Source organism: Sus scrofa, chromosome X (genome assembly GCF_054392235.1).
Source record: "Sus scrofa isolate SSC_HxYL_T2T_F1_AM1 chromosome X, Sscrofa_HxYL_maternal_Yorkshire_Landrace_v2.0, whole genome shotgun sequence".
In the NCBI taxonomy this organism is placed as follows: domain Eukaryota; kingdom Metazoa; phylum Chordata; class Mammalia; order Artiodactyla; family Suidae; genus Sus; species Sus scrofa.
The window spans coordinates 18,746,954-18,773,020 of record NC_139401.1 but is presented as its reverse complement, the minus strand read 5'-3'; the positions used below and the strand labels follow the sequence as shown (position 1 = coordinate 18,773,020).

At 48.6% G+C, this 26,067-nt stretch overlaps 1 protein-coding gene and 1 non-coding gene across 7 annotated transcripts in view; one reads left to right on the top strand and one right to left on the bottom strand.

Annotated features, from left to right (window-relative positions):
• Positions 1–24,235, bottom strand: part of PPEF1 (protein phosphatase with EF-hand domain 1) — a 139,317-nt gene extending 115,082 nt beyond the window's left edge. For 2 of the 6 annotated variants that reach the window (XM_021080644.2, XM_021080646.2), the window contains exons 1-4: positions 23,873–24,235; positions 23,089–23,322; positions 21,920–21,976; positions 653–739 (exon numbers count right to left, since the gene is read on the bottom strand). The gene's annotated coding sequence lies outside the window, so the exon portion shown is untranslated. Of the gene's footprint in view, positions 1–652; positions 740–9,385; positions 9,584–21,919; positions 21,977–23,088; positions 23,323–23,872 lie in introns of those variants that run through there. The other 4 variants (XM_085008658.1, XM_085008662.1, XM_085008659.1 and 1 more) reach the window with 4 other exon arrangements.
• A 133-nt stretch (positions 24,236–24,368) lies between these two features.
• On the top strand, positions 24,369–24,441 carry TRNAV-UAC (transfer RNA valine (anticodon UAC)). The gene has a single exon. It is a non-coding gene; the product is annotated as a tRNA-Val (tRNA).
• Positions 24,442–26,067: the final 1,626 nt, after the last annotated feature.

The window sequence follows — 26,067 nt, the reverse complement described above, 5'->3', positions numbered from 1 at the left end:
AATAAACTAGAAGGCGTACTAGCCCTAGTAGCCTCAATCCTAATTCTAGTCCTAATACCTATACCACACACATCCAAACAACGAAGCATAATATTTCCACCACTGAGTCAATGCCTATTCTGAGTGCTAGTAAGTTCTCCGTATTTCTTTAATCACAGAAAGAAATGAAAGGAGGGAAAGAACTCATGATTTAGGTGGTTATTTGAATAACCAGTCTCTGCACCACGAAATGGATTGGCTGTGCCCTTTACGGGATTTGCATAAAATTTAGATTTGCTTAAAATCAAGAACCTCGCCATATTGTTCCACTGTATGAAGAACGCTAAAATGTTGCTTTGAGCACCACGACGAGTCCTGTGGCCAGCCTGCCATGTTAAATGAACCAGCCACGATGTATGGGAATAAACTGCGATGATAACATTCATTGAGCACTTGCCATGCTCTAGGCACCCCTTAATTTCACACGTGTTAATCTCATTTAATCCACACACCATCCGATGAGCTATATGTTATTATTATTCCTACTTGCACATGAGGAACTAGAGCCCAAAGTCAAAAAGCAAATGAGTGGCAGAGCTGCGATGTGAACTCGAGCACCTCGACTCCAGAACCTCCACTAAGAATCATTACACTAAACTGCTTCAGTCAGCACCTTTTGTGTTCACAAAATGAAGCTTTCCGCCTCTTTGCAGATGCTCTCTGGCTTTCTTCTTGCTAGGCAGGGATGTGTTCTCCAAGTCTGAAAAAAAAAAAAGGACAAAATAACATTCACAGTTCTAAATTCACTCATTAAGAGACTTATACCCCTCACAGACCAGGTGGGTCGATTTCTCTCTCCGTGGGCACATCATCGCATGAGAAGAGTCAATAGGAAAGGTGACAGCTCAATTTCCCCCTTGGAAAAGGCCACAGAAACACCAAATCATTCTTAACAAAGATGCACTGTGCTCTTCTATCCAATTCAACACTTTTTTTTTTTTTTTTTGGCCACACTTGCAGCTTGTGGAAGTTCCGAGACCAGGGATAGAACCTGTACCACAGCAGTGACAACAGCAGATCCTTAACCTGTTAGGCCACCAGGAAACTCCACAATGCAACACATTTTTAATGAGCACCCTCTATGTGGCGGGCACTGTGCGGAGGGACAGGGACATAAGTAGCGAACTAAATGGATACGACCGGGTGAGGCAAACACGTAAGTAAATAAGAAATAAAGATAAAATTACAAATTTAAAAACTGTCTCCCCGTTTGGAATAGAAGCTCCAGGAACATAAAACAGTGGCAGGCACGTAACAGATACTGATTACATGAAATGAAAAAGCAATACAGAATGACAAAATCTCTAACAGGACAGGTAAGGGGCACAGAAAGGGGGATGAGGAAAGCCTTTCTAGAAGCGATGCCCTGGCTGAGACCTGACAATTGCACGACCAGAAGGTAGGCGTTCACAAGAAGCAAAGAGATGAGGGAGAAAAAAAGGTGTAATTTAACAAGAATGTGAAACGGGAAAGAATGTGAAACAAAAATCAAAATGAACTGAGTTCCTAATTGTAATGCAATTACTTACAAGCAGAGAGAGAAAAGCGTTCATCGAAATCTACTGATTGAAAAATGGCAGCCTCCCAGAGGTCCCCTTGTGGATCAGCAGTAACGAACCCAACTAGTGTCCACGAGGACGCAGGTTCGATCCCTGGTCCCGTTCAGTGGGTTAAGGATCTGGCGTTGCCATGAGCTTCGGTGTAGGTCGAAGACACAGCTTGGATCCTGCTTTGCTGTGGCTGTGCTATAGGCCAGCGGCTACAGCTCTGTTAGACCCCTAGCTTGGGAACTTCCATGTGCTATGGGTGAGGCCCTAAAAAAAAGGGAAAAAAAGAAAAATGGCAGCCTCTCCACTTCTGCAGGCTGGACCTGCTCTTGCTTCGCTGTCTTAGTGGTCTCTCCTTCCCTTCCCAATTCTCCTGGGTTTGCATTCGCCTTCCAAATAAAGCTGCTCTCAAATGCTTGTCTCCGGGTCAGCTTCTGAGGGAACCCGAACCAGGACACTTGGTTAGTCTATGGTAGTAGCAAACTATGCAAAGACGGAGGGGAACAGAGAAGCCTGGTGACCTCACGAGAGGCAGAATGGGTACGACAGGCCAGCCGCTCCTACTTCACAAGCTTCCCGGAGCTGGCCACAGGTCAAGTTTCTACCAAGAAAATCATCCTAACGGGCAGCTCCCATTACTGGTCATGATACACACGGGGGGATGTGCTAGAATCTAGGCAAAGCAGCTGGACTTGGGAATAGACAGAGAAAAAATGATGTGTGCACATCTATTTGGTGCTGAGTACTTCGGGTGCCTGCCCACTCAGGGCCCCTGCGACCTCAGTCCCTGTAGGCACCAAAGGGGGGAGCTCGGACGGGGCTGGCCTCCCAGCTCTGGCAACTCGCAGCCAGCCCTCTAGCTAGCCCCGGTGCCAGGGCTGTCACCAAACTCAGGTTCAGCTGCTGGCCGCTCAAAAGCCAATACGCCCAGCCCTAAGCAAGCCTCCAAACCTGACTCTTGCCCTGTGATCCACATAATCTGAGTGGTAGTTAGAAAGGAAAGGCTGCTTTACTTCAGGAGGCCAGCAACCTGGGGAGAAGGCGGACTAGTGTCCCAAAGCCAACTCGGAAAATCCTGCTCAGCTGTGAAAGTTTCTAAAGGGAGAATCATTTGGGGAGGGGAGTCAGAGAGTTCGTTATCTTCCACAGTGAGCTGACTTTCTTCTGACTGGTTGGTGGTGAGGTAACAGGATGGAGTCCAGGAAGCTTGTGCTCAGTCTAAAGTTCCCTTCCTCCACCGAGGTAGGGGCCTCAGTGCCTGCGGAAGAACTCAAAGGTACCGCGAGGTCTGCTCCTTGACAAGGAACCAGGTGCCTGCTGCACTACTGTTTCGTGACCGCTACTCCTTTGCTTTTGTTTTATTGTTGGTTTGTTTGTTTTTTAGGGCTGCACCCACAGCACATGGGGGTTCCCAGGCTAGGGGTCCAATGGGAGCTGCAGTTGCCAGCCTACACCACAGCCACAGCCACGCAGGGTCCGAGCCGCATCTGTGACCTACGCCACAAGCTCACGGCAACGCCAGATCCTTAACCCACGGAGGGAGGCCAGGGGTAGAACTCGCACCCTCATGGTTCCTAGTCGGATTCGTTTCTGCTGTGCTGCGACGGGAACTCCTACTCCTTTGTTTTTGCATTCCCTCCTTTCCGTGATTAGTGACTGACTATTTAAATCTGCCCTTTGGAACTCAGGGAAGATCAAGGAGGCTGAATGAAGTCTATTTCCTACAAACTAGAAACAGAAAGGATTTGTACCCGGGAGGTCCCACAGGGTCCTGCTCCATTTCAGAGCCAGCGGTCAGCAATCACACCCAATCCCAGCTTCCTAGCCCCGAGTAGTCTCCAAACTGAGGTACCTGTCCCACCGCAAATGCACAGAAGGTCTGCTGGACAACAGAAAGCAAAATATTAGAACGCATATTTTTAACTATTATTCTTTTTGAATTTCCTATTTTCGTGTACGTTTGATAATGTACATGATGTATGAGTTCGGTAGAATTCGTTGTAAATAAACAGATATAACGGTATCAGAGATCCATTCTCAAAAAGCTTCCACTGTGAGAGGCTCATGATCAGAAACATTTGAAGAACCTTGATTTAAAGAGTTTGCTTCCTTTTGAAGAGAGGGTAGGAATACTAAGTAGTTTCAGCATTTTAATAAAGAGAAAGGATCAAGCACACTTCCAGGGGTGAGTTCTGGGTATTGAAAAACCATATTAAGTAGGAGACAAGAAAAGCCAGATTTGGCAAGTTATTAGAAAATCATTAAAATAAATCAAAAATGGATTATAAGTCACTAGCAGGTGAAATAAATTCATAAAGGCCAGCGCTGTCGAGATAGACTTGTCTGTTAAGGTCACTTGGTCAGCAGCCACAATGACAGGCTGAAATAGCCGTCACGTTTTGAAGTTTATAAATTCATCATCGAAAAGGCTCCATCTTAGGTACGAAAGTTGAGCTTTCCATGGTTGTGATTTAATAAACAGAAGATTAGTAGATATCAGAATTTTGACCACTGCTTAATCTATCCCTAGCTTTGTCCTAGATAGCTTGAGTTAAAAACAAAACACAACAAAAACCTGGAGTTCACACTGTGGCTCAGTGGATTAAGGAACCGGCGTTGTCTCTGTGAAGATGCGGGTTTGATTCCTGGCCTCGCTCAGTAAGTCGAGGATCCAGCATTGCTGCAAGCTGCGGCAGACGTTACAGATGTGGCTCGGATCCAGTGTTGCCGTGGCTGTGGTGCAGGCCACACCGACAGCTCCAATTCGACCCCTGGCCAGGGAACTTCCACATGCTGCAGGTGCAGCCGTAAAAAGCGGGGGGCGGGGGGGGGGGGGGGAGAGCCAACTTCCTTAAATTAATCTTGAATGTTCACAAATCAAATGAAAAAGCTTCACAGAAATTAAAACAGAATAAGGACAGCACTCCACTCTATCTAATGGAGTGAAGCTATTAAACAGGGACAGGCTCCATGGAGCAGCTATTTGAAGACTGTGGCAAATTCCAAGGCGACCCCCAGTGATCCCGGCCTCCTGGTGTTCATGCCTTTGTGTAATCCCTCCCTTTCAGTGTGAGGCCGGACTAATGACTAACTTCTCATCAACAGAACATGGCAAATGTGTTGGGTTATGAAAGATCATGACTTTCTGTCTTGCTACCAGACTCTCTCCACTGCCTTCGCCACTTGCGTGCTTTTGCTGGAGCAAGCTGCCATGCTGCAGAGGCCCACGTGGTACGGGACTGCGGCATGTCCCTGGCTAAAAGCCAGCAAGGAATTGAAGCCCTGAGTCAAACAGTCCTGGAGAAACTGAATCTTGCCAACAATCACGTGAGCTTGGAAGCAGATCCTTCCTCAGCTAAGCCTTAAGATGACTGCAGCCCAGCCAACGCCTTGATTACAGCAGCTTGTGGGAGATCCTGAGAGAGAGGGCCCACATAAGCCATGCCCGGGTTCGGGACCCACAGAAGCTGTAAGATCATAAATGTGCACTTTAAGCCTCTAAGTTTTTTGGTAATTAGTGACACAGCAATAAATAACTAACACAGGACTCTGGAAAGTAAACAGCAGAGGGCATACTGAAGAAGATCAGAGTTGGAAGCACCACCACGCTGTGGTGAGGTGACCATTTTTCCCCCTCTTGCTCCCCAGAATGGATTCAAGGAAGCAGAAATTCAAATCAAAAGCACAGTGAAACAACACTGCACACCTACTAGATTTTTCACAAGTTCTAACAATATGCGATGCTGGCCAGGATGTGGAGCAACTAGAGCTCGTAGACTTTGCTGGGGGGGGGGGGGGGGGCAGGGATGCAAAATGGTACAGCCACTCTGAAAACGTTTGGTAGTTTCTTAGAAAGTTGCACATACACTTTCGTATCACAGCAATCCTACCCCAGGAGGTTTACGCTGAAGAAATGAAAGCTTATATTCAAACAAAAACCTGTACATAGGATCATATGGGCAAATAGTGAAAACACCCCAAAATTCCTTGGAAGGGGGAATGGATACACAAACTATTTCCATGCAGTAGAACACAACTCACCAGTAAAAGGGAACAAACTTTTGATACATACAACCTGGAGGAATCTCAAAAGCATTACACTTGGTGAAAGAAGGCGGGTTTAAACCGCTGAGTATAATTAAAGGATATCCTCCAAAAGACAAAACGGTCGGTCGGTCGTTACGGAGAACCGATTAGTGGCTGCCATGGTTTAGGGGGTGAGGGAGGGTGTGACTACAACGGACCAGCAAAAGGGAATTTGGAGGCGATGGTCTGTACCCCGATTGTGGTGGTGCTTACATCAACCTACCCGCAGGTCAAAATTCACAGAACTGTACGACAAGAAATCGGTTTTATTCTAATTTAAAATAAATGTTTTTAAAAACTTCAGGCATTCCCTGGCGGCCTAGTGGTTAAGGACTAGGCGTTGTCACTGCTATGGCTCAGATCTGATCCCATGCCGTGGGCGCAGCCAAAACATTAATTAATCTTTTCTTGTCTTTTGTCCTTTTAGGGACACACCCGCGGCATGTGGAGGTTCCCAGGCTAGCGGTCTCATCGGAGCTGTAGCCTCCAGTCTACACCACAGCCACAGCAACGCCAGATCCAAGCCACATCTGCGACCTACACCACAGCTCACAGCAACGCTGGATCTTTAACCCACTGAGCAAGGCCGGGGATCGAACCCGAAACCTCATGGCTCCTAGTCGGATTCGTTTCCACTGCACCATGAGGGGAATTCCCTTAATTAATTAATTTTAAAACAAAACAAAAGCAAACTTCAGAGCTGGCTCTGGCTTAGCGCCTTTGGGTCTGCAGATATTAAAGTCCCCATGGGCTGACGCTAACTGCCAAGGCACTTCCTAAAGCCCAGCCAGAAGCAGCATCTTCCACTGTAAACTCAGAGCACTAAGGACGACGCTTGTCCTTCTCTCTGACGTCACCTTTAGTGTTCTCTCCATGGGCAAAATTCAAAAAACAGAGATCCCAGTGAGAAAACGTACCCCATCCATCCTTTTCTTAACAGACACTTACTGAGCAAGCTCCAGCTACGAGGCAGTGACACAAAGATAAAAGCATTCCGATCCATTTCCTTCCCAGGCGCACAGCGGAATGAGAGACATGGGCCTGTCCACAAATGATGGCAAGACAGGGAGGTGTCCAGAGTTCCCGTTGTGGCGCAGTGGGTTAAAAAAATCTGACTGCAGGGGCTCAGGTTGCTGCAGAGGCGTAGGTTCAATCCTCTGCGCAACACAGTGGGTTAAAGGATCCGGAGTTGCCACAGCTACGGCTTGGCTTCAATCCCTGGCCCAGGAATGCCACATGCCGCAGGTGCAGGCATTTAGAAAAGCAAAAGGAGGAGGTGTAGATACAGAGACAGGCCGTGTGTTGCTGGAGCCCAGAGGGATACGAGCCCTGCCAGGGCGAGTCGGGAAATGCTTCCTAGACCATACAGAGATGGACGAGGGCATTCCAGGGAACGCAGGAGCGAGTTAGACTTGAGTAATGTTTCCTGAGACTGGATAGAGGCTGTGGAGAGCAGGGGGTGGGGAGGTGAACCTGAGGAGGCAGGCTGGTGCCAACCGTGATCATTCTTGGTTTTTTTTTGTTTTTGTCTTTTTAGGGCCGCATCCACGGCACATGGAGGTTTCCAGGCTAGGGGTGGAATCGGAGCTGTAGCTGCCGCCATACCACAGCCACAGCAATGCCAGATCCGAGCCCTGTCTGCGACCTACACTGCAGCTCAAGGCAACAACAGATCCTTAACCCACTGAGTGAGGCCAGGGATCGAACCTGCGTCCTCATGGATACGAGTCAGATTCATTTCCACTGAGCCACGATGGGAACTCCTGATGGTTTTTGTTAACAATAGCAAAGAATTCACACTTTAAGCAGGGAAGGGACTGCAATTTCAAATGCTTACATGGGCTGGAGTAGATAACATAAATGAGTAAAGCACTCTGGGTGGAAATGATGGGACATTCTAGAGAGCCGTTGTCTAAATGAGGCAGCTGCTACTTACGGGTAGTTCCCTCTTAGGCTGCCATCCAGAAATGTTGGCCCAGTGTTGCCCAGTATAATTTTTCAAGAGAAGCTGGACATATTTTTATGTAAAACTCCCTATTTTTGAAAGTCAGAATGAGTAACTTTCTACAAATTTAGGATGCCATTGACTACAAGGTGTACCATTATGTTACGCACCAATAAGAAAGAAAAAAGCCACCCATCAAACTATGACACGCCATTGATTTTAATCCATATTCCAATTTCAGAGGTGCTAAAATGCAAAAAAAAAAAAATGTGCATCTTGGAATCGATGAAAGGCAGTAATTCTCATTTTCTCAAAACACTATACAGATTCCTGTGTGAGCTGCCAGATTACAGACCCCGTTCAAGTGAGAGGGAGCCCGAGAGGAATCTGATTAGATTCACACTTGAAGAAGCTCACTCTGGGGGTCAGCGTGATGACCTAGGAAAGAGCCGGCCCTAGGAAGATCAACGAGGAAGCTCTTGCAAGAATCCAGGAGACGGCCGATAAAGGCTGGCTGAAAGCATGGCGGTGGAGGTGGAGAGGAGGGGCCAAATGCAAAAGCCTTTCAGGTAATAAACCCCGCAGGTCCCAGGCTGGGTACAGGGCATGAGGGAAGGGGACAAGCATGTTTATGGTGCAGAGAAATAACAAGTTAAAATGTCCCCGAGGCAGTATAAGCTCGTGTTTAAAGCCCAGAAGATAACTCAGGTCTGCAGATGCTGATTAAAGAGGTCACCGGGTTCCTGGTAACAGCTAAGCGATTAGAGAAGATAAAACAGGCAGGGAGAGCTTGTAAAATCAGAAGGCAAGAGGGGCAAAATCAGAAGCCTGGGGAATAGAGAGATTTAAAGGGAATGAGGAGGAAAGAGCAAACAAAGGAGACTAAAAAAGGAACAATCTGGAAAGGAAGAGGCCCAGGAGAGAGGAGTATCTGTAAACCAAGGGAGCTAGGTATTATCACATAATCCAACATACCTGGATCTGTACTCACTGCACAGAAGTAATTTACCTTGGCAGTGTACAATTCTGATTTTCAGAGTTATGGGTATTTTGCATGAATTCCAAATCAGCTTATCAGAACTGCTTCTTATTTACAGAGCTGTGATATTTTTAAATATTGCCACAATCTGTTCCTTTAGCTTGTATGTGCCTGCGTTTTGCATGCGTCTCAGTGTGACATCTAGCATGAGTCAATGGCAGAACAATGGTAATTCCTTACTGCTGCTTTTTTTTTTTTTTTTCCTTCTGCAGGAGCTATTAATCTGCCATTCCAAGACAAAAGTAAAACAAAGAATATACATTTATGCAATTCCCTCTCATATCAAAGCACTGGAAATCGGGCAAAACTGAACTAGGCCCAGATGGCGGAGTCCCCGTGTAAGATCATCATGAGAGTCTTGGCCCAGAGCTGTGTAACAGCTGAGCCTGTGATGTGGCAGGATACTCTGGCCCTTCGGGTTTGTTCAGAAAGGTCCTTCATGTTATGGAAGAGGAAACCAGGCCCTGAGAGGTTAAGTAGCCTCCCCAACATCAGTCCTACAACTTGGTGGCCAGTACTCTTTCCAGTACACGAAGGTGACCCAATTCCACTCTCTAAAGACAGCTCTGATACAATATTTACTAAAGTGCGACAAGCTCCATACACAAAACATTAAGTCTACCAGAGTTGGCCAAACAACTAAACACAGAGAGGTAGGAGGGTAACTTTCAATCATATGGGTCCGTGCCGAGCCGCATCTCATTCACCTGCTCCTTTAAGAGTTCTTACCCTTCCCTCTAAGCTTTACCAGTTCCACACAGGTTCAAAAAAAAGAGACTCCTAGATCTTCACTTTGTTGGCTGCTGAATCTTTCAGCCTGACCTGCAGGCTCAGGACACAATCCATCGCCACACTTAGATCTTACTTAGAGAGGATTCCCTGGCGTCATCTAGAACTTTCCAGAGGTAGATTCTAGAATGATTCTTTAATAGGTTTCTCGGCAACCCCACAATAATGGAGGCAGATAGGATAGGACCTGCCAAGAGAATGTGAACAACACAACCTAGATGAGAGAACTACTTCCTGCTTCCTGGAAAAGGCAAGTTCCAGGTTCTTCAAGTTTTCTTTTTGCAATTCACTGCCTCCCTGTCGACTATTTTTGTTTTCCAGAACACAGAAGACAAAGAACAGTTGGTTTCTTGGACGAATATTGAAACTATTAGCTACAGCAAGGCCTGTGAAAGATCCATGGCCTTCAAAATACTTGTCGTATTGCCTCAGATGACTAATAAGAGTTTGGAGTAAAGCCTCTGAAAAAGTTTTTAGAGAATTTTAAGAATATTTATCCTTGAAGTTCCCATCGTGGCTCAGTGGTTAACGAATCCGACTAGGAACATTGAGGTTGCCGGTTCGATCCCTGGCCTCGCTCAGTGGGCTAAGGATCCAGCATTGCCGTGAACTGTGGTGTAGGTCACAGATGCGGCTTGGGTCCCGCGTTGCTGTGGTTGTGGTGAAGGCCGGTGGCTACAGCTCTGATTAGACCCCTAGCCTGGGAACCTCCATATGCTGTGGGTGCGGCCCTAAAAAGCAAAACAAACAAAAGAATATTTACCCTTGTCTTGCTTTTATTCATATATTTTTTTTGTGTCTTTTTTTTTTTTTTTTTTTTTTTTTTTGTCTTTTTGCTATTTCTTTGGGCCACTCCCGCGGCACAAGGAAATTCCCAGGCTAGGGGTCGAATCGGAGCTGTAGCCACCAGCCTATGCCAGAGCCACAGCAACTTGGGATCCGAGCCAAGTCTGCAACCTACACCACAGCTCACGGCAACGCCGGACCGTTAACCCACTGAGCAAGGGCAGGGATCGAACCCGCAACCTCATGGTTCCTAGTCGGATTCGTTAACCACTGCGCCATGACGGGAACTCCTTATTCATATATTTAATCAACAAATATTTACTGAGCGTCTATAGTGTGCCAGGCACTGATCTAGACTCTGGGGGATACACCAGTTAACAGAACCGACAAGGTCCTTTCCCTCATGAAGTTTATAGCCTCATAGGGGAAATAAACACTCATCAAGTAATCCTAAAAATAAATGTGAAATTGCAAAGGAGAAAATCATGTATTATGAGAGTGAGTCAGGAGGTCATACAAAGGCTTCCCTGAGGATAACCTTTGAAATGACATCAGAAAGACAAATACCGATTACTTGGGTGAAGGTGCTCAGAGGGGAACAGAGTCGAGTCTAACACACGAATTCAGGCTCAATGACCTGGCATAGATAACCGGAGTCTATGATTTGGAAACTTTCAAAGGAGAATCTAGGGTTTCATAAAAGTCTTAGTTTCCTACAGCCGAAGTTAGCGTTTTCACTATTATCCCAAAGAGGGTACAATCTGTGAGTCTCATTTTACATAAAATCCTCTAAACTGCGCTTCTCAAACTCGAATGTGCTTACAGATCACCTGGCAAGCTTGTTAAAACACAGGTTCCTGGGCTCAGCCCTCAGAGGTGCCGATGGAGTAGGCATGGAGGCGAAGCATACTTTAAGAGACACTTCTCTACAACACAGTAAGATTTTTGTTTAAATCTCTCTCTCTTTTTCAACCCATTCTTTCATGACCTTTAAAGTTAAACACCCTTCATCAGTGCTTTTGTGATTTTTACGGTCAACTCAGTAGTATCACCAGAACAAGAGAATGTTGTGATACATAAACAATGCCCTGAGCTAGAGATTTCAAATGTCTGGAGAGATGAGATTTCGAAAATGGGGGAAACAACAATCATAAGCCAACCCAGGTGTCAGCACTGTGGCAAAACGTCACTCACGTACCCCAGCGAGGTGGACTGCTTCTCCCTTCGTACAGTGAGTCTGTTACAAAACCGTTTCCAGGGAATGTAATGTATCTGAACCTGAGGGAACTCAGGACAGGACATTTCCGTGTTTCAGGACGCTTTTGCTTGAACAGGTAGATGAGAGCTGTTTGTCAGGAACACTCTCACATCCGCAAACCCCCCCTTGGGTCTCTGTCTACGGGACGCAATCCCTGCAGAGACGTCACGCTCCCGTTGACGCAGCTATACGAAAAGGCCACGAGGAAAACGAGAGCGCAAGAGATCCCAGATCCCCCTGCACTGTTTTTCCCGAGAAGGCTGTGAAGTTCATATAGGGCCTGGAGCAAATCACTGTCTTTTTTTTTTTTTTTTTTTTTTTTTTTTTTGTCTTTCTGCCTTTTCTAGGGCTGCTCCCGTGGCATATGGAGGTTCCCAGCCTAGGGGGTCGAATCGGAGCTGTAGCTGCCGGCCTACACCACAGCTCACGGAACTAGGGATCCGAGCCGCGTCTGCGACCTACACCACAGCTCACGGCAACGCCGGGGCCAGGGATCGAACCTGCAGCCTCATGGTTCCTAGTGGATTCGTTAACCACTGTGCCACGATGGGACCTCCAAATTACTGTCATTTTTAAAACTTAAAAATGAAGTCACTGTGCGTGGAAGAACAGGAGGATTAGGAAAGGGGACCAGGAGTAAGTTCTTCTAATTCTGAGGAAATATCAGCTCTGCCACTTAGAAGGTGAACCCCTTAGGCAACTTTTACTACTTCTCTGAGCCTCTTGTTCTCATTTTTACAATGGAGATGATACTATCTAAATGGAATAATGTAAGTGGTAAATTCTTCATAAAGTGCTAAACATATTAGCAACCATTTCTAGGAGAGGCCTCTATTTCCTGAGTGGACACACACCCTGGGGAAGCAATGTGGGCTGGCCTGTGGGTCAGGATGTGTCTGAGAGCATCAGATGATTCAGGTCTAGAGTCAGATGGCTTGGAGTAATTTTCCAGCGCCACTACTTCCCAGCTGTGTGTGAGCCTGGGAAAATTACATAACCTCTCGGTGCCTGTTAAAAACTGGGATAGTAATAGCGCCACCCACACTGGCTTCATGTAAGGAATAAATGGGTTCCTAACATATTGTGGCAGCCAGGGATGCGAGCCTAGCCAATATCCATTTTCTCATTCGTCCTCACCAATCAAGTCCCAGTTCCGTCCTAGGCTGCAATGGGCTCAGCCAACAAAACTTGATTTGCTAGGGTCCCTTGCAAGCAGAGGTGCTCACGTGACTCTGTTCTGGCCAATGAGATATAAGCAGAAATCTACTGGCTGAGGCTCCCAGAAAAGCCATTTTCCTGATAAAAAAGACAAGACTTGGCTGTCATGAGCCCTTTCCTTTCTACCCTTCCCCCATTCTGCCTGGAACCAGGACACAATGCCAGGAGGAAGAGCAGCACAGAGAAGACAGGCTCAAGCTGAGAATGCAGAAAGGAGGAAGGATGGGCCTGAGACAAGGATGTTGTCAAGGTGCTGCTTTCTTGAGCTAATATCACATGAGGGAGTTCCCGTTGTGGATCAGAGGTTACAAACCTGACTGGTATCCATGAGGACACAGGTTCGATCCCTGGACTCCCTCAGTTAAGGATCCAGCGTTGCTGTGAGCTGTGGGTTGCAGACATGACTCAGATCCTGTGTTGCTGTGGCTGTGGTGTAGGCTGGCAGCTGCAGCTCTGATTTGACCCCTAGCCTGGGAAATCCCATATGCCGCCGGTGCGGCCCTAAAAAGAAAAAAAAAATTCACCTGAGATAAAAGCCAACCCCTCTGTGTGAAGTCCCTGTTGTTTCATTTACCTTATCACACGCTGCCAAACACATTCTCTAACCAATACACTTGTAAAGCAGCCTCAGTGGTACCTGGCTTAGAGCTAGTAATCAGTGAATGTTATTATTTGCCCAGCATTCTGCTCCCTAACCACATGGCCAGCAAGCATTCCCCACGATCCCCTGCAGTAGTTCCCAGTTTTCCTTTTTAAGATCAACCCTCTCCCCATTCTAAGCCTGTGGTTTGCATGGGACTGACACCCCCACCCCCACTCTAAGTGTGAGCCTTGACTGGCTTAAGCCAGTTAGCATGAGCCCACTCCCCAAGCAACAGTGACTGCCCGGGATGGGCACCTAACACAAGACAAGGCAGCGGGCCCATCCTCCGCCCCAGCAAAAGGAAGTGTTCGGGTGGGCACACAGCTAAAGACAGGCAGGAGGAGTGATCTCAGGGCTCCTCTTCAACCCATTTAATCAAATCTATAGGGAAGCGCAGTATAAAGTGACATCCACACCCCCTTTCCCAAAGAAAAGAACAGCCACAAAATCTACAATCTGCCAAGTACGGGAAGTCATTCGAATTTCTCTTCCAAAAGAAAAAAACCCAGCGGGTCGAAACCATTTTGATTTTGTTTTTGGTAAACATGTCCAGGAGATCTCCTTTAAGAACAGAAGTGCATCTGGGTTTTAGAATGAACGTTGGACCCAGAGGCAGACACTGGAAACCTATGACTAATATTGAAATAATATTCACAGACAGTTGTCATGGCAGCCTGCTCATTCTGCACAAAATAGAACCCACTGCATTTTAACAGGATTTAGCAGAGGAAAGCTGCTAGCCTGCAGACAGCCTCTAACTGAGTTAAACAACCTACTAATTGGTTTTGGTTTTATTATTATATATATAGCCTTCATACTATACCCGAATGGTGTCCCCAAAAAATCACAAATACTTAAAGTCGCTAATAAAAACACAAAAGAGGATGTTTGTTTAACATCTCCGCCTCCCTCGACATCTTCCATCAGACGACGACAAACAGCTCAGCAGCAAGTCCCATTGTGTGCACAGCTGAATCCACTTGGAAATCTAAAGACAGTAAGTTTTGGGGACATAGAGGGAGGAGCCAAGCTCACTTCCATCATCAATTAGCACTGGCTGGATCTGCCGTCAGACACTCCCTTTTAAGAGGGTTCTGTAGGAGTGGGGAGTAGCCGAATTGTTCTCTGCGCAGTTACAGTCCCAGGGGAGTGACGCTGGAAACTGGAGGCATCGCAAGACATATAAATAAGGGAGGGGAGGGTGAGAGGAAGTCTTTGCAGTGGATCTGTTCCTCTCGTGAGTGGCTATCTATCCAGTCTAAGCGCACTGACTGTGCCTCAGGGGATTCTGTGGATGAGCTAGAGCAGGTGTTGCGAGGAGCCCCACACGAGGCCACCTTTCCTAGGAGACAGGCTTTTGCATGTCATCCTGCCCCCCTCTGCCTTCTCCTCTTTTGAGTTTCTTCCTTAAGAGGAAAGACCAGGGTCTAATTAAAATTCAAAAACATCCCAAGTTAGGAAAACCACAGCAAGCCATTATCATCCATTAACATCTTGGAACAAATTAGTCCTTTGGGTTAATTAGGGTACTTCAAACGCTTTGAGATGGGGCCATGTCATACACTTGAAAAAAAAAAGAGAAAGAAAACTCCCACACGACCCAACACTGTGCTCTTAGACATACTGCGGGCACGTGACAGTAAACAATTACGGGGCTGCGACACTGAGGGGCAGTCCCTCCGCAGCCGGTAGGCAGATGAAAGACACTGTCAAAACGGTACATAGGAGGTGACTAAGGGTGAGAAATGTGGAAATATTTAATCAGTACAGATTGTATTTTCCCTCATATAACTAAAACTACCGCTGAACAGGGGCATTAAAAATTAGGGATGTTAGGGAGTTCCCTGCCTAGTGTTAAGGATCTGGAATCATCACTGCTGGGGCTCAGGTCACTGCAGTGGCACGGGTTTGATCCCTGGCCTGGGAACTTCCACATGCCATGGGCGTGGCCCAAAAAGAAGGATATCTTTGATGTATTAGTAGTAAAAATTATTAATTTAAAAAAATTAGGAATTTCACTTTTCGGAGTTCCCGTCGTGGTGCAGTGGTTAACGAATCCGACTAGGAACCATGAGGTGGCGGGTTCGATCCCTGGCCTTGCTCAGTGGGTTAGGGATCCGGCGTTGCCATGAGCTGTGGTGTAGGTCGCAGATGAGGCTCGGATCCCACGCTGCTGTGGCCGTGGTGTAGGCTGGCGGCTACAGCTCTGATTCGACCCCTAGCCTGGGAACCTCCATATGCCTCGAGTGTGGCCCTGGAAAGACCAAAAAAAAAAAAAAAAAAAGGAATTTCACTTTTCACAATGTGACAAGGAATCTGGAAGCAGGTAATCTGAGGCTGGGACCTAAGCCTTCTTTCTGCTGAGACATATGGCTTTCTTCACTGTCACTGTCAACTCATGGTCACAAAATAGTTGCTCTTCCTCCAGCATCACATTTGCGTTCTGAGGAGAAAGTGAAGCACTAAGGGCAAAATGGGGCATTTGGAGTCTACTTCCTCTTAAAGAAATGGTTTTGGAAGCCCACCTACTTCCATACATCTCATTGGCCAGAACCGTGTCACCCCGTCTTTGTAAGGGAATCTGGGAAATCAATCTGTTTTCGCTGGACACGTGCAGGACAGAGGCGAAATACAGCCTATGGAGCCAGATGGCCTGTGTGTAAAACCCTGCTCCTTTATTTACTAGCTGTGCGACTTAGTCAAGTTACCTAAGTATTCTGTGCCTCCGTTTTCTCATCTGTAAACTAAGCACAGTAACAGTTGCTTTTTCACAGGGTTCTTGTGAGGATTCTAAGAGTTCATATGAGTAAAGAGTTGGAATAATCTCTAGTACAGAAGAAGCATTATTCGAAGGTTTATTCTTTTTTTTTTTTTTAATGTACCCAGGAGGTTCCCAGGCTAGGGGTCGAATCGGAGCTATAGCCGCCGGCCTACACCACAGCCACAGCAATGCCAGGTCCAAGCCACGTCTGCGACCTACACCACAGCTCACGGCAACACCAGACCCTTGACCCACTGAGCAAGGCCAGGGATCGAACCCACAACCTCATGGTTCCTAGTGGGATTTGGTTCCTCTGCGCCGAGACGGGAACGCCTATTCTTATTTTTATTATCGACAAAAAGAAGAGTGGACATTGCGTAAGCACCGAGCAGCACCTGCCGCAGACGCGTTGCCCACGCTCTAACTGCCCCCGTCCCGCTTGCTGCGCTACATGGGAACGAGCGCCCTGTTGCCTCTGAGAACCGAGGGCTGCCCAGGAGGCCACAAAACCAAAACCCTGACCGGCCAGAAGCGGTGATTCCTATGCCCATCAGCCTCTTTCCTCATTTCCTGGGAACCGAGGGCAACTCAAACTTCCAAGCGTCTGCGCCAAGGAAGCACTGCCAGCCACTGTGCTGATGCCCATCCATTGTAGACCTGAGTCATCAGGACTCCTTCTGCTGCAAGCATCGGTCAATCCGACGCCAGTGGGCTGAAGCAACACTGGAAAGGCGCCCTTCAAAGGGCTGAAGAGGCAGCGAGTATGCTTCCGGCCCGACTTGGTTGAGGCCTTAAATGCTCGCAGCCGGGCGCCTCGTTTCTCAGCTCCAAGCCCTCACTGCTGGCTCTGTCCTCAGGCTTCGGGCAGGCAGCGGATGTCTTTCAGGCTTTGTGGTCACCCACACTGACTTCTCAACATCCTCCCTGTGTCTGGCCAGTTCCCCACATTTGACTCCTCCAAGGAGAAACAAGCCATTTGCTTTTTCAACCTCTCTCAGAGCCGGAGCACAGGTATCCAGGCTGCACTCTGCCAGAGACCTGAGTTTAGAAAAGGGCTCCACGCGGAGTCAAGGGTTATGAAAGCCATTTCCCGCCAAAGTTAAGGGCAGAAGGGCCCAGTCTGCAGAAACAGCAGTGACAGAGACTCTGAGCCCGACCACTGGCTTGCGCTGCTTCCTCTGTACTCAGAAGGGGCAGCAGCGGGCAGGCACCTCTGCTGACGCAGTGAGACTGAGACACCATTGGTGTCCCCAAGGCCTTCTCGGAGAGCCTGTGGGCCACCGAACAGCCTTTAATAAACTCATTTTCTTCTTAAACTAGTAGGACTAGTTAAACTAAGCTGTGGCATCAGCTTAGGTGATGGTATACCCCACATCTTAGGGGTTCACGCTTATCAAGGTTTCTTTTTCACTCCTGCTCTTGCGCAGGTTGCCTGCAGTTCTAGAACACGTGGTCTTCCCTCTAAGATTCAGGCCAACCTCTCTCTGGGGTGTTGCCATTCTCATAGCAAAGGGGAACCATCAGAGCAGCGCATCACGAGCTGGCTCTTCACACCTGAGCTTGGAAGGGATGCATGTCACCTCTGCCCACATGCGACTGGTGACAGCCAGTCACCCAGTCAAGCCTATCAGTGGGGCAATGGTGCCAAAATCCTACTTGGGCAAGAGCAGTAAATATTTTCAACAAGAACATGCTGCTGTAGGCAACTGAGAGCCCATCTGACACAATGCAATAGTAAGATGGCAGGAGAGCCTCCGGCCTCTGGATCATCTCACACTGAGTCCAGGGTGGAAAAGGCAATGTCTCTTTTTGGGAATTCACGCAAAAGCCCCAGGATTAGCTCTGACTGGGACGGACTGACCTGGCTTGAGTTATCCTCGATGCTGAAACAGAGGCACTCAAGACCTGTTTTTTGAGCACTCACAATGTACTAGGCACTACTTAGGTTCTGTGGAATACAGCAGTAAAGAAAAGCAAATCCGTGCCCTCGTGAAACATTCATTCTACTTGAGAAATTAGTAAGTATCTAAAAAACTCGACGGTGATAAGTGCTATAGAGAAAAATAAAGCAGGACAGGGGGATATGGAGGTTCCCAGGCCAGGGGTTGAATCAGAACTGTAGCCGCTGGCCCACACCACAGCCACAGCAACGCCAGATCCGTAACCCACTAAGCAAGGCCAGGGATTGAACCCGCATCCTCATGGATGCTAGTCAGATTCATTTCCACTGAGCCACAATGGGAACTCCAGGAAAACAGCCATTTTAAATAGGGCAGTCAGGAAAGGCCTCGCTCAGAAGATATTTGGGAAAATATCTGAGCGAAGTGAGAGCGCAAGCAATGGGGTGTCCTAGGGAAAGAGCACTAAAGGCTGCGCGAACAGCAGGTGCAAAGGCCCTGAGGCAGAAGAGGCCTACTGTGAAGAACGGCAAGGAGGAAAGTGTAGTCTTATAAAGGCAGTGTAACAGGATATATGATCAGAGCCATAATAAATGGGAGATCAGATCATGTAGGGCCTTGCAGCAGCCACTGCAAGGCTTTGGCTTTCATCCTAGTTAAGGTGGGGAGCTACTGAAGGGTTTCAAGCAGAGAAGTGACTCACTCTAACTTAGGTTTTAAAAGGATCGCTCTGGCTACTGTGCGGAGAACAGTCTGTAGGGAGAAAAGGGCAGAAGCTGGGAGGCCAGGCTATGAGGTTCTTGGCAATGATCCAGACAAAAGGGGCTGGCGGCTTTGATGAGAACGGAAGCCGGGGAGATGGTACAAAGTGATTAGTTTCTAAAGAGAGAGTGTAGCCAGTAGGACTGGCTCTCGAGATTAGATCTGGAGCAGGGGTGAGGGAAGAGACAAATATGATGTCCTCCATTTTTTTCTAAATAACAAATAGCCTAAATAACTGAAAAGGAAATTGCCCCGATCTGAGATAAGAAAATAAGGAAGACAGAATGGAGAAGGAGCCGGGATGGAGAGTTTAGATACAGACATAATAGGCCGGAGACACCTATTAGACATTAAGAGAAGATGTCTAGTAGGTAGATTTGGCGCTTGGGAGCTAGAGATGTGGAGGTCCTCTATGTTACAGACCGTAATTAAAGCCATCAGATTGAATGAGGTCACCAGAGCGGTGAGAAGGAGTAGAGACGTCTACGAGCTGAGGCCCGTGGCACGGCCGGGGTAGAGGCCAAAGAGATGCCATCCCGCAGAGCTGGCGGAGAAGGGGCGACCGCTGAGGTCGGACACAAGTCAGGAGAGAGCGATATCCTAAAAGCTGGGAGGGGAGGGTGGAGAGGGCGCCGCTGTAAGAGTTCTGCTGTAACGGAGAGCAGGGGAATGGGAGTAGTCAAGAGAGGGGAATGAGATTAAGAAATCACTTTTTTCTTTTTTTTTTTTTTTTTTGGTCTTTTTGCCATTTCTTGGGCCGCTCCCGCAGCATATGGAGACTCCCAGGCTAGGGGTCCAACTGGAGCTGTGGCCGCCGACCTACACCACAGCCACAGCAATGCCGGCTCCTTAACCCACTGAGCGAGGCCAGGGATCGAACCTGCAACCTCATGGTTCCTAGTCGGATTCATTAACCACCAAGCCACGACGGGAACTCCAAGAGATAACTTTTAATGATGAGAAAAGTGACAGCACGTTCGTTTGCTGATGGCAATGATCTAACAGAGAAGGTCAATGATGATGCAGGAGAAAGCGGGAGCGCTTTCCTTGGGTAGGCGAGCGGGGGTAGAGAGCTGGGTTTCGCCAGGAACACAGACAAGTCATCTGGGGCAGGAATTCTCAACCAGGGCACTGCTGACACCTGGGACCCAGTTATTTTTTGTTGTGGGCGGCTGTTCTGTGCACTGCAGAATGTTCCACTGCATCCCTATCTCTACACGCCAGAGGCCAGCAGCACACGCATCCCCCCGCCCACCAGGACAGCACAAAGCATGGCCAGACATTGCCAAAGAGCCCCCAGGGTTGCTCACCCCCCACATCTGGGAACACGTAGGGTTGTCCCAACTCGGGGAATGGTGAGTAAAAGCCACGCACACTGTGAAACATCTCACAATATGCAGGAGAGCCCCCCAGGACAGCGAGTTCCCCAGGCCCGAATGTCAACAGGGCTGTGGTGGAGAAGGCAGGGCCCTGGTCTAGATCTAGGAGGGCCAGATGCAGGGAGGTGAGCAGATGGGGGGGTACCTGCAGAGATTCTCTTCAGATTGCTTCCACTTCTTTGGCTCAAATAAGGAAACCAGGTCATCAGCTGTACGTTAGGGTGCGGAAGGAGGTACAGAAAGTTTAGGGAGAGAAGACATGAAGCTGTCCTTTAGGGCTGATGGAAAATGAATGGACAGGAAAAGGAGACACAATTCTGGGCCACATTAAGAACTCACACAAGGAGTTCCCGTCGTGCTTCAGTGGTTAGTGAATCCGACTGGGAACCGTGAGGATGTGGGTTCGATTCTGGGCCTCGCTCAGTGGGTTGAGGATCTGGCGTTGCCGTGAACTGTGGTGTGGGTAGCAGACACAGTCGGATCTCATGTTGCTGTGGCTGTGGTGTAGGCTGGCGGCTGCAGCTCCAATTGAACCCCTAGCCTGGGAACCTCCATATGCCACAGGTGCTGCCCTAGAAAAGGCAAAAAAAAAAACAAACTCACACGAGGCACTTAGTCAGGAATCTAACGTGAAACCAGTAGGCCTGGATGCGTGTTCTACCTGGGGCGCAGTAGAGAGAGAAATAGATTTAACAGCCTGATTTATATCAACAAGTACAAGCAACAAAGAGGCAAAGGAGGGATAAAAATGACCACAGAACTTGAACTGGCTAAGAAGACAGGGGATGTGAGTGACTACAAAAAGGTGGTAGGAAAAAAGGAGCAAATACCCCTTCCGACAGGCTAGTTTCAAACATTCTGACGAGCTGTAGAAGGGGAGAAATAAGGTGAACTCTGCCGCACTAAGATAACCATTCGCTTTCCTTAATGAATTCCTGAATACGCACTAAAAGACAGAGTATAATCGTCTGTAAGTGAAATCAGGTCCACTGAGCTTCCTAGCAAGTCAGCTCAGTGTGTGGGGCTGCGGTTTCTCTGGTTGAGTTACTCTCCACCAGTGAAGCCAAACGCTGGGGGAAGCCACACTAAACATCTGAGAAATCAGAGGACTCAAAAAGTTTGAAGTGACTTCTAGTCTTTATTTGCTCTTTTTTGCCTTTTTAGGGCTGCACTCCCACATATGGAGGTTCCCAGGCTAGGGGTCGAATCAGAGATGTTGCTGCGCCACAGCCAGATCCAAGCTGCGTCTGCGACCTACACCACACAGCTCACGGCAACGCCGGATCTTTAACCCACTGAGCGGGGCCAGGGACCGAACCCACAACCTCATGGTTCCATAATCAGATTCGTTTCCACTGCGCTGCGACGGGAGCTCCTTTATCTGCTACTTTTTAAACCCATCTGTCTAGGAGTTGATCAGATGATTATGTGCCGACCTGGGGGCGACAGGCCTCACGAATCTGGATGACCAGACCCAAGCGAGAGGCGAAACGGTGGCCAGCTGCGGCTCTACCCACGAAGCTGCTGGGATCAAGGTGAAAGTCATCAGCAGGGATTTCTGTCAGGCTGCCGGTTCCCCCTTTGGAGGATTCCGTTTAAAAATGATAAAAGACAAGAAAGGTATCCATTTCCCCACGGCATGCATAGGAGATGCTACAAGAGACCAGTGGCACGCTTGTGGGAAAAGCATGTAGCCCTGATGGACAAGGGCCGCCCCTAAATCACTTCGGTATCAGAAAACTGGGTGGGAGCCCAGCTCTGCCACTCACCAGCGGACTCGTCTCACTCGGCGGGGCATTCGAACTCTTCAGCCTCGACGTCTTCAGCTGGAAAACGGAGATGGTGATACTTCTTACCACGGCTACTTCGTAGGAATGTATGCAAAAGTGCTCTTTCAACTAGATTGCACTTTGCTAACAACGGAGAGCGTGAAGACCCCTTGAAGGCAGCGGGCGGGCGGGGGGGGGGGGGGACGACAACAAAAGTCTCCCTCCTTGTCAGAGGTGCACCAGCCTCTTTTCTACCTGGAGGGGGATGCGCGGGACCCTCCCCTTAGAGCGAGGGCAAACAGAAAGCCGGAGGAAGGGCAACGCATTCCCGAAAGACAAACCAAAACACAACAGGTGAGTGTCATTTCGGGCCCTTGCTCTGAACTGACAAGAGTTTAGGAACAACTGAAACATCCTGACAAGTGGGCATCCCTGGAGTCATGACGGCTCAGGGACTAGCGGGAAACATGGAGCTTTCATGAATTCCTCCTTTAGCGGCTGACTATCCACTCATGGTCATCTCCTGGCTCAAGCATCAGTGCTCAAGAGGCCTCTTGAAACGCATTAACGAAAAAGGCATCCTGCAAGGGTCCCGTGATGAATATTACTGGGCGCTAACCAGGATAGAGGAAGCCTGGTAGTAAATAAAGAACCCAAGCCGGCCTGCCTCTGTCTCCATGGAGAACTTACACGGCAGGTACGTGCCTCCATTTTCCCAACCTGGAAAGCAGAGTTAATTCAGAGGGGAGAGTAGGGGTGTCTAGGCCAACCCATGCATTTCACAAAAGGGCATATGGAGGTTTGGGAGGTGAACGGTCAGTCCAAGAATACACAGCTAGGAGTTCCCGAGTGGCGCAGCGGAAACGAATCCAACTAGAAACCACGAGGTTGCGGGTTCCATTCCTGGCCTCGCTCAGTGAGTTAAGGATCTGGTGTTGCCATGAGCCGTGGTGTGGGTCACAGACGCAGCTTGGATCTGGTGTGGCTGTGGCTGTGGTGGAGGCCGGCAGCTGCAGCTCCGATTCAGCCCCTAGCCTGGGAACCTCCATATGCTGCGGATGCGGCCCTAAAAAGACAAAAATAAAAATAAAAAATACACAGCTAGTGAGTAGCCAAGGCAGCACTAGATCCCGGATCACCACCCCCAGATCAGTGTGCCTTCCACCCACCTGTTTCTCCCAGGGACCTTCCCAGGAAGGCAGGAGTTGGCTGAATGGGTATTATTTCTCCATCATTCTGTCAGCCTCAAAGGAAGACGCCAGGGAAAAGGACAGCCGCAGCCTTCAGCCATGTCCAGCTCAGCACTTCAAGAGGCCTCCCAAATGGTTTTAAATGGGTTCTCAAGCTTGGGAAGGGCCAGCACCGAAAATCCTAGGATAGTAATGAAGATCCATCCAGAAGCACTGGGGAGGGCAAATGGGGAGGGCGAATGGCACCGACAATGAAAACCAAGAAATGAGATCCTACAGGCACCCTTCTTTATGGAGGGTTCCAGCACCTTCTTGGGACCACAGTCTTGGAAGCACAGGGGCAGGTTCATGGGCTAGGACCGACCTGCACTCTCACAGGCCTGCGCAGGGTTCAATGCTCTGCAGTTGTCGTTTTAGAATTAATAACAGGATCAAGGAACCTGTTATTTTCATTTTGCATTGGGCCCCTCAAATCTTGCGGCCGGTCTGGCTTCATCCCTCCCAGCCCTAAAGGGGCCGCGCGTCGTCAACGGATCCCCCACCCCTCCCCCACCCCCAGACAAATAAGATCAAATAAAAGCCCTGTAGTTTTTAGTCCCTCCGGGGCTTCGGGAGGGGAGAGATGCTGTGGGAAAAGGCAGGGGAGCATTAAAAGCCTATAGCCTCAGGCAAGAGGCCAACAGACAGACGCCTTTTCCAACCCTGGCAAAATAAAGGTCAATATAAAAAGGCTCCGCCAGACCACCCCCAAACCCCGCGCTGCCTGAATCTTTGGCTCCATGTGGTGCTCCTGGGCGCCCTGCTCCGGACTCAAGGCCTCCGACGCGGCCGGAAACGGCTCATGTGCTGGTGGGGAAAGTGGGGGGAGGACAGGTCCCTCACGGGCTGAGGGAAGCTGCCAGAAGGCGCCGCGCGCCCGGGGCACTGTCCGCTTCCGCCCGCCGGGCCGACCTCGCGGACGCTCCGGCTGCGGCAAAGTTTGGGGAGGGGTGACTCGTGGGGTGGCACTCTCGCCGGGTGGGGAACCCGCGCCCGGGCTTTGCCTGGGTCGCAGGGGCGGCGACTCCGGGAGGCAAAAGAGAGCAAGCAGTCCAGACGCCAGAGCGGGAGCCCGGGACCCGGCCGCGAACACCAAATCTCGCAGGCGGCGCGGGGCCGCCGCGGGGGCGGAGCTACGGCGGGGGGGCGGGGTTTCAGCGGAGGCGCTGGTTCTCATGTGACACTATGAATAAACTAATGTGGAGGGTGTCCCGCGCGAGGGTTCCATAGTGTAGTGGTTATCACGTCTGCTTTACACGCAGAAGGTCCTGGGTTCGAGCCCCAGTGGAACCAAGCTGGGCAGAAGCCCTCTTTTCGGCAAACTTTTGAAAAGCAAGCACGGATAAAAAAGGAGGAGGTGCTTTTTTCTTTCACCCTTTAATTTTTTTTTTTAATTTTTCTACTTTTTGGCATGTGTTTATCGCAGAAGCGTAATGACAGATCCCTGGATCCCCGCCGCCCTCGCCCGACCTGGAAAAGAGCAGAAGTCTGGGCCTGGCTGTGTCTAGTGCACCCTGCCACACACACCCCGGGTCCTACCTCCACCTCTACTTTGGTGCTCCGGGGCGGCTCCTTACCTACAAATGAGGGGCCCCCCCCAAACCTCCGACTAAAATATGGCAATATAGCAGTGCTTTTAATGCAGTTGAATTATTAGAGGTTTATTCTTTTTATTATTAAAGGTTTAATTTTTCATTAAACTCTAAAATACAGGGCAGAGGAAAAAATAGGCCTTTTCTTTCTAGCACAGCAGTAGGGTTTGTTGAATAGACCTTCATCTGTTTAATGAAGAATCCATACACAGTACAGAATAAGCGTCAGGCTTCTGGACACCCCCAAAATGCTGGGTGGATGACTAAACATTACTCTAGTTCCTGTTTGTTCCTCTATACTAGCTCATTACAGCTTCACTTTGGGGGATTTTTTTTTTTTTTTTTTTTTTTTTTTTTTTTTTTTTGTCTTTTTGCCATTTCTTGGGCCGCTCCGGCGGCATATGGAGGTTCCCAGGCTAGGGGTTGAATCAGAGCTGTAGCCACCGGCCTACGCCAGAGCCACAGCAACGTGGGATCCGAGCCGCGTCTGCGACCTACACCACAGCTCACGGCAACGCCGGATCGTTAACCCACTGAGCAAGGCCAGGGACCAAACCCGGAACCTCGTGGTTCCTAGTCGGATTCGTTAACCACTGCGCCACGACGGGAACTCCTTATCTTTTTAATATTGACATTTTTCATCGTTGACAAGAAGAATGAAGTAAAGGTGTCTGAGATCCTGGGGATTGAGGTGGGCTAGCGGAGGTCGAGAACTAAAAAAGGGAAGGGAAAACAGTATTTTTCTCTGTATTTTTCTACATAGTTTTGCTCATGTGGCGTGTAAATATGTCTCCTTTTCTAACTCAGGAGTATAACACATGATTATCCCTGTTCTTAGAATCACTTTATTAACTTTTTTTTAAACCATCTGAACTGCGTTTAGGGGCATGGTTCAGAGATGCTAAATGCATCCACATTGTTGTCAAACAGCTCTCCAGAACTTTTCTATCTTGGAAAACTGAAACTCTGTATCCACTAAATAACTCCCCCTTCACCCCCCCATCAATTTTATTCTTAATAGCTGTATAATAATATCTAATTATGTTAAACACTATTCTAAGCATTTTTATGTGTATTAGCCCATGTAAGTCTCAAACTCTGTGAAGCTGGCATTATCATCACCCTCCGACAGGTGGGAAAATTGAGGCACCGAGACCTTAAGTACCTTTCCCAAGGTCACGTAACAACTGGTCGAGCTGGGATTTGCCCGCAGTCTGGCTTGGGAAACTGTGCTCTTAACCCTGCCTGTTGCCCTGAACCCCTAACCTTGGCTGGGTCGATGGTTTCCAATTTTGTCTTCTTATAAATTAACACAGCAATGTCAGCC